Source organism: Sciurus carolinensis, chromosome 4 (genome assembly GCF_902686445.1).
Source record: "Sciurus carolinensis chromosome 4, mSciCar1.2, whole genome shotgun sequence".
NCBI classification, from domain to species: Eukaryota; Metazoa; Chordata; class Mammalia; order Rodentia; family Sciuridae; genus Sciurus; species Sciurus carolinensis.
In genome coordinates this window covers 150,143,813-150,152,405 of record NC_062216.1, presented here as the reverse complement: position 1 = coordinate 150,152,405, position 8,593 = coordinate 150,143,813, and positions in this window count along the sequence as shown.

Below are 8,593 nucleotides of genomic sequence, written 5' to 3'. Positions count from 1 at the left end.
ATCCTCCTACTTCAGCCTCCAGAGTACTGGGGATTACTGGCGTGTGTTACCAAGCCTAGTTGAAATTTTTAAAGAATGCAGTGTAAAAACAGAGAAGCAAAGATGACTTGAGGCTCTGGTTGAAGCTCTGGTTGCAGAGTTGGCTCTGGTCGCTGCTGTGTGGAGATTGTATTATAGAAGGTAAAGTGCAGAAGGCCAGTTAGGTCAAGAAATTCACCTGGGACATGGTGATGAAAGGGATTATGGGGGTTTAGTGTAGACACAGAGGAGTGCACGGATTCGGGATAGATTTTATAGCTGGAATCATTAGCACATATTGATAAATGAGCGGCATGAGAAAATGAGAGGAACCAATGGTAATTCTTCACTTTAAAAATTAACACTGGATTAAGATCTAGATTAAGATATTATTGACCAAGATAGGGAAGCCATAGGAGGTGCATGTTGATTGTAGGAAGAAACATTCCATTTTAGCCATTTTGGGCTTAACATGCCTATTAGCCATTCATATGGAAATGTCAAGTGGGCAAGAGAGGGCAGGGATGTTGTATTAGACACCTCCTGGTGCTTCTCAGACTCACCTGGCTCAGGAGCCCTGCTTTTTTGTTTTGCCTCTGTGCTGGTCTGTGTGAGTGTCACACGTGCCCATTATTTTCCACCTTGAGGATTCCTTATTGTTGACAGAGATCTGCTCAGTGCCTACATAGAAGCACTATAGGAGGTAAGGAGGAGTGAACAGCTCCTGGAATACATTCTTTGCTCTTCTTCTTCTTGGATAACCAGTCTTGAGATGTAGTTATTCATGCGGCTCTTGAGGAAGGTCCTGAGAAATGGAGCAGTCATAGTTGATCCCAAGAAGCAGCCCGTTTCGTAATGCACCCTTGCATTTACTTTTCCTCCTTTCCTGCCTCACTCTCTGTATTAATGCATTTTGTGTTGCTACACCAAAATGCTTGAAGCTGGGTAGTTTATAAAGAAAAGAGGCTTATTGTCAGGTGTCATGGTGCACACTTGTAATCCCAGCTACTCAGGTGACCTAAGGAGGATTTCAAGTTCAAGGCCAGCCTGGGCAAGTTAGAGATAGCTTGTCTCAAAATAAAATAAGGGCTGGGAATGTAGCTCAGCTCAGTGTGTTTGCCTACTGTGCACAAAGTTCTGGGTTCATCCCTAACACTGCAAAAACAAATAAAAGCAACAAACAAACAAACAAAAACCCCAATCAAACAAAAAACCCCCACATGAACAAAAGAAGAAGTCTATTGAGCTCACAGTTCTGGAGGTTCAAGAGCATGGCTCTGGTGTTTTACTGAAGGGTCTGGCTATGTCACAGAATGGCAAAGAAACAGGAAAGGAGCCGACTGTGTGCAGGAGGAACCAAGCAGTGGGGTGATCTTATTTTATACCAACCCGCTCTTTTGAGAACTAATTTCCTGTGCAAGACCAGCATTAATCCCTTTGAAGGGTGGTGCCCCATGACCTAAACAACTTCCATTAAGCTCCGCCTCTTAAAGGCTCCACTACCTCTCAACATTGTCATGCCGGCGACTCAGCTTCCAGCACATGAAACTTTGGGGGACAAAACACATCCAAGCCACAGCACTCCCCTTTCCTTCAAAATTTGGAGAAAAAGAGAATAAGATAGATAGTAAAGGTGACAGAGGAGAAGGCAGCAGAAGAGAAGGCAGGCAGGAAGGGAGTACTTGGAACCCTTGTGAAGGAGGGAACACTCATCTTTGTGGGATGCTGCAGACAGTCCAAGTGAGGAGGCTCGGGGAGTGACCTTGAGGTGTGGCGAGCACAGAGGCCATTCGCAGGCTTTTACTGGGTGACGGGGAAGGAAGTTTGGCTAAAGTGGACTGAGGAGAGAATATAAGCTTGGAAGAAAAGCCTGAGGCAGTCAATAGAGACAAGCTTTGCTTTGAAGAGGACCAGAACATGAAGTAGGGCTGGAAGAAAATAGTTGGAAAAGGGCCGATTTTTTTCGTTCCGAAGATGGGCAAATGGTACTGCATGTCATGGGGCCCATCCAGGAGGGGCACGATTGTGAGTGGAGCCCATGAGAAGGAAGTAGGGGCTAGAATTACGGACTCTAATGAAGGGTCAGGTGGGTATGGGAGGCTGGGGTGTGCAGAGCGAAGGATGTGTGGCTTGGAACCCAGAGGCAAATGTGCCCAGGCCAAGCTGTAAGCCAGGGGGCGGTGCTGAGGCCGGTGGCTGTGAGGAGCCTCTCGTCTCACCTCTCAGTGAGCCTGCTCTGTTCTGCTCCCCATCCTCATCCACGCCCCGAGACTGACTTTTGCTCCCGGATTTTTAGTTGGTCTAAGTTCAAGAACCTTAAGACAAGGAGCAGGAGTCCCTGAATTCCAGTCTCCTGGAGAGGATCTAGGAAAGACGTTTTACCTAGCACGTACCCCTCATGCCATCAGCTTGGGCGGGGAGGTGGGGTCATGGGTGAGCCACAGCTGTGAAAGAATGGGGCATGGGTGAGGCAGGTACCCCAAGAAGGAGTTCAGCCTTGCTCACCTCTGGACTTCCTGCTCGGCGGAAGGGCCGGGAGGACAGGTTGAAAGCATTTGGCTGAACTGGAATTTCTTGGGGAGATCCTTGCTATAGGCAGAGTGATCACAGACTGATTTTCAGTTTAGGACATTTCCTCTCTATCGCCGCTGGGAAACATCTTCCTTTATTAAACGCCATCACTGTAAAGAGCTTGTGTAGGAGGACTAGCAAGTAGAGACAACGTGTGTTTTCTTCTCTGAGTGGTGTCTTGGCTCCGGGTTCTTCCTGGAGACAGAAGACCAACACCTTGATTGTGAGGAGGAGTTTGGTGCATGATTTGTTCGCAGGAATCCATGAGTCAGTGGCCCATTAGGGAAATATTCTGGGCAGTCTCTTTTGGGGTCGGGCTCGGGCAACATAAGCAAAGAAGTTCAGAGCTTAATGAGTCAATGTCTTGACCTTTATTTAGTACTAGTGGCAAGAATGTGGGCCACTGTCTTGTCAAGGGTCGCCATTTCATTTCTACAGCCAGGGTGCAGAGCCTCTTGGTCAGAAACTCGGGCTCGAAGCCAGACCCGATTCAGAACATTGCTGGGATACTTCCTAGCTGAGGGACCACAGGAGGTTATAGCTCACATCTTCCTTATGTGGTTCTTGGGAAACGTATACGATTTTTGGTATAGAGCAGGTGAAGGTGCCTCTACAAGGCAAATGTGACAGAAATAATACTGGTTCTAAATGCTTGGAAGGACCTATTGGCATAGAGTGTGACTTTCTGATGTCCCATGCAAGGTATGATCTAAAGGGAGAAGAGAGTCATGTGGGGTATGAGGGGAGACCAAGGTAGGGAGGAGCACCTCAGGGAACATGTTTTGGAACTTAAGTTATTGAGGCAGATTTTGGTCCAAATCCCAAGTTTTCTAGCTATTTGGGTCCTTGGGGAAGTTACATTGCAAAGCCTCAGTTTTCCACCTATGGAATGGCACAATAATGTTTTCTTCATGAGGTTATTGTAAGAAATAGATCAGAGGGGCTGGGGAGATAGCTCAGTTGTAGAGTGCTTGCCTTGTAAGCACAAGGCCTTGGGTTCGATCCCCAGCACCCAAAAAAAAAAAAAAGAAATAGATCAGTAAAACACTAGGCACAAGGCCTGACATACAGTCGGCGTTCATTAGCGAGTGACTGCGATGGTTAATACTAGGAGACAGGACTCATTGGTCGAATAATGGAGGCAGTGTTGCTGAGTGGGGAAGGGTGACCTCCTGCATTCCTGAAATCAAACCAAGTTAGTAATTATCCACTTTGCAAGGGCAGAGGCTGACCCTGCCCAAATTTCAGTGCTGATGATTCAACAAAGGTTGTTAGATTTGACACAAGGGCCCCTTTCAAGCATACATAAGTTATTAATAATCTTGGAGGCTAAGCTTGGACACCCATATTTTTTATTTTGCTTTGGACATTCCATCCTTCAGTTAAAAACAGTATATATACTAAGTTTTTGTTTTTAAAAAATGACTTAAATTTCTTTTTGAATCTGATCACGCAAACTTGGTAAAATCCTTGGTCTCCAGTTTGTTCAGAATTCATGGGAATAGCATCTCAGTGTAACATCCTTGCTGAAATTGCTTAGACTGGCTTGAGGGGCATTGAATCATGAGGAAACAATCAGAATGGCACATTCTACAAGAGAACTGCTCTGGACCCTTCAAAAAACTTGAAAAACAAAGCAAAGTAAAGAAAGACACAAAATAGGCAGAGTTGGAGGTAGGCACAGATTAAATGAAACTAAATATACCTGATAACTAAATGCAAGGCATGAACTTTGAAAGAATATAAATAGCTTCCCTCCTCCCAAAGAATAAAACTTCAATTATATGGAACATTTGTTATGACTGGGGACTTGGGAATACATCCTTGGGTGTTATTTGTTTTTGTTTTTGCTGTTTTTTTCTTCAGTACCGGGGATAGAACAGGGTTCCTCATTTCTTCAGTACCGGGGATAGAACAGGGTTCCTCATGCATGCTAGGCCAGCGATCTACCATGGAGCTACCTTTCCTTTCTTATTTTGAGACTACAGTCTCACTAAGTTGCCCTGGCTGGCCTTGAACACTTGTCATCCTCCTGCCTCAGCTTCCCTGGCAGCTGGGGTTACAGGAGTGTACCACTGTGTCTGGTTGAGATTCGAGTCTAAGTGTTAGAATTGCAATGTCATGATTTCTATAATTACTTTCAGATGGTTCAATAAGAAATACATAAAAGTGCACGTTTATGTCTATAAGGATGTAGATGCAGATATGTAAAGAGAAAGCAAATGTTCTTTGGAATGTGGAAAATATTAACTACAGGTTCATCTCCACGAAAGATTTATGGTTGTTTATTGAGAACTGGTCCTTTGATTTTTTTTTTCTGTAAGTCTGAAAAATTTCAAATTAAAAAGTTGGAGAAGAAATTTCACAAAATAAAACCAACCAGCCAATGGGCATGTGTTCTTCAAGCACATGTTCTGTTCAGTGCAGGGACTTTGACGCCACCTCACGAGACCCGGGAGTACTGCCAACCTCTAGAGACTTGGGGCTCCCTCTGGACACACAAGGTGGTGAGGTTCTTAAGCCCAGGGGCAACTCTCACATTAAGAAATGCTGAGTTCTTGTTGGGACCAGTGGCGCACCCGTTACCCCAGCAGCTCAGGAGGCTGAGGCAGGAGGATGGCGAGTTCAAAACCAGCCTCAGCAAAAGTGAGGCACTAAGCAACTCAGTGAGACCCTGTCTCTAAATAAAACACAAAATTAGGGCTGGGATGTGGCTCAGTGGTCCAGCGCCTCTTGAGTTCAATCCTCAGTTACGCTCCTCCCACCGGCCACCCCCCCAAAAAAAAAAAAAAAAAAAGAAAAAGAAATATTGAGTTCTTTAGAGTCCTGAGCCTAAAAGTGTGGGTTAAGAGGTGTGGACAGAAGGCTTGCTAACAACATCATCGTCAACAACACAACAACAGTAAAACATGTGCATTTGAGAGAGCAACCATTAAAAAAGAGAAAAGAACAACACAAAACCAACCCTCATAAAAATCCCTTTGGTTTTCAACAGGCCTTTGTCCTGTTAAGCATCTGTGTAAGATTAGGAATCTCAGCTGCCCATTCCTCATTGGAGGAATCAGGATTATTCCTGGGTAAAAAAAGTTCTGGAATTTTCACCTGGAATTTCTGGGGAGAAAATGCCAGGTATTTTTAAACCCTGTGTCATAGGAATTGCAATATCTCAGAGAAGGGATTTCTTTTCAAGAATGGATTTCAGGACAAATGGTCCTGCATGGTCCTAGTTGGAGCTCAGTTACCACGTTCTGAAGCAGCTTGAGATCTTAATGACTTGACTCCTTCGTCTCTCCTGGTGTCAAATTTAAAACCGACCACACAAAATGTTGGGGGCAAAAAGTAGTCCAGTAAACAAACTTATTAATAGAAATGAAATCCCACAGGGAACATAGACACGCACTAGTCAGTGGGGATATTAAATTCCTGTGATAAGTTAACATGGATTAAGCAAAACTTTTTATAGTGCAAGTTCTTAGTATCAAATTTTGAAGCACAGCAACATCTAATAATATAATTATTTTTTATTAACCATTTCTAATGGGTTGCAAATAATTCTAAAGGGATACGTTAAAGGAAAACATTGACGCATTCAGTGTGTAATTATTGGGTACCTATTCTGCTTCTAATTGGGGAAAAGAAACCACATGTGCCTTCCTGGAGTCCACTCTACTTGGCGAGGTAGACTTAAATTATTATATGATGAATTACAATAAGAGTTAGTGCTACACCAGAGTAGCTTGCAGATTAGATACCTGGAATAGCTTAGACGTTGCAACCATGAATAATTACAGAAGCTGGGCATGGCGCCACACACAGAAACTCAGGAAGCTGAAGTAGGGAGTCACAAGTTCAAGGCCAGTCTGGGCAACTTATGGAGACTCTGTCTCAAATAAAATAAAAAGGACTGGGGTTGTGGAGAGATCTTTCTCTCTCTCTCTCTCTCTCTCTCTCTCCATACACACATACACACACACACACACACACACACACATAAAGGGCTGGAGTTGTAGCTTAGTGTTAGAGTACTTCCTTAGCATGTGTAAAGCCCTGAGTTCAATGCCCAGTATTGCAAAAAACAAAAACAAAATAAAACAAAAAATCCAGAAAATTATCAGATTTAGAACTATTTATATATAATATATAAATTATATGTGTGTGTGTGTGTATATATATATATATATACACACACATATATAATTTTTTTTTTCCTAAATGAAATGATGCAGGTGAAGCGCTTAGTGCAAAGCAAGTTCTCTCTAGATTTTAACTCTTTTATGGTTATGGTGATTATTATTACCATTAGGTTATCTGATCATTCATAGTCTCTTCTAGTCTGGGCAGGCTCATAGTGTTTTTATTCTTATTCCTCAAGCAGGCAGATCCCTAATTTCACACTTAAGGTTTTTGTCATCTAGCTTTGTACTTGGAGTAATCAAAAGGATATTCTCATAAAGGCAAAACAAACAAACAAACAAAACACCACACACACACACACAACTTCTACCTGCAGAATGAAAACTCAAATTTGGTACAGCAGAGGTGGTTTATGTGTATTGGAGATTAACATATGGAGGTGCAAGCTGTTTTTAAAAGGGAAATGTGTGAAATTGAGAACTGCCTTTTTCCTGAATGAACCTCTACAGAGTCTATTTGATATGCTTGTCTAGAATCCTGAAATCTAGATTATGAGAAGCATTTGGTCAGAGGAACAGATCATGAGCCCAGAAAAATCTCTGTGGACTCCCACTTGTATTCTGAATCCATGGAGAAACCCATGAGAGAAGGAAGATGCTGTTCAGAAAGCCCAGGATGGGAGCTGACTTCAATCCTCTGCTATCTCCAGGGCACCCCACACCCAGGCTGTGGGGTAGGGTCCAGGGTTCAGTGTCAGGGTCCCCGCCACTGCCTTCCAGCTGTGGGCTGGCCCCTCTCCCACCCAGGCAATGCCAGGCTCCGGAGGCCTCTGTGATCCCCACAGCCTGGCCCTCCCTGGGACCTTGCGTGAGTCTGGCAGCTAGCTTCCTGACCTGGTTTCACAGAGCACCTGAGTCATTTTTCTATTGTTAACAGACCAAAGTTACTCCGTGAGTCATTCTGAAGTCTCAGAACCGACACCTAATTCTTGTTCCTGGCGTCGTTCTCGAGCTGAATTCCATCAAAGGTTCAAGAGGAAGCTGGCCCCGATGGGCTCAGAGAGGACCAGCTTTGCACAAGACTGAGTCCAAAACAAGGATTAACTCTCTTGACACCTGCAGCCTGAAATAGAAAGGGAGAAATGTATACGTGTGACATCGCCATTACCACCACACCAGAATCCTTAACCTCCCTCAAAATATTATGTAAATTCCCTGGTTTGTGGCTTCCTTAGTATCAGGATTTTAAATAAAAATATCTTATTTGCAATGGAGGCAATCCATTGTCTTCATCTTGTAACAATGTCATTTATGCGAATTTGTATTTGAAAGGAAGCTAAATTTATTTTCTTCTTTTCACAAAAGAATCTTTAAAGTATCTGGCAGAGGAAATTAAAAAAAAAAAAAAAAAAAAACCAAGCTCCCTCATGTAATAAAATTAGAAACCAAGCCATTCCAAACACAAGCTGTTCAGATTTAGTAAGATGATGCTTTTTATGTAGCATTTTCTGCATAGCTTTGAATTTCCTAAAATTTTTCCTTTCCTTGTGTCTTTCTTTGCATCCTATGCCACTCTATCTCCTCACTGATACTCCCTGCTGAGGAGGTGCGAGCCGCAAGGTAGCAGTAACTCTGGATTTAAAAGTAGCTATGGTATCCACCCGAAGGCAAGCTACAGCTTTTGAACATTAAACTCAGTGATTTTATCCTTTGTTTCAGAACTACAGGAGAAGAGGAAGTTCTGCAAAATAAAAGTAGGAGTTCTTACAGAGATTCCAGGAACCCCTCATGGCTGTCTTAAAATTATCACTGGTAACATCTCTCAGTCCCTACCTGAGACCTTCTGAGTTGGGACCCCCATCTATAAAGAT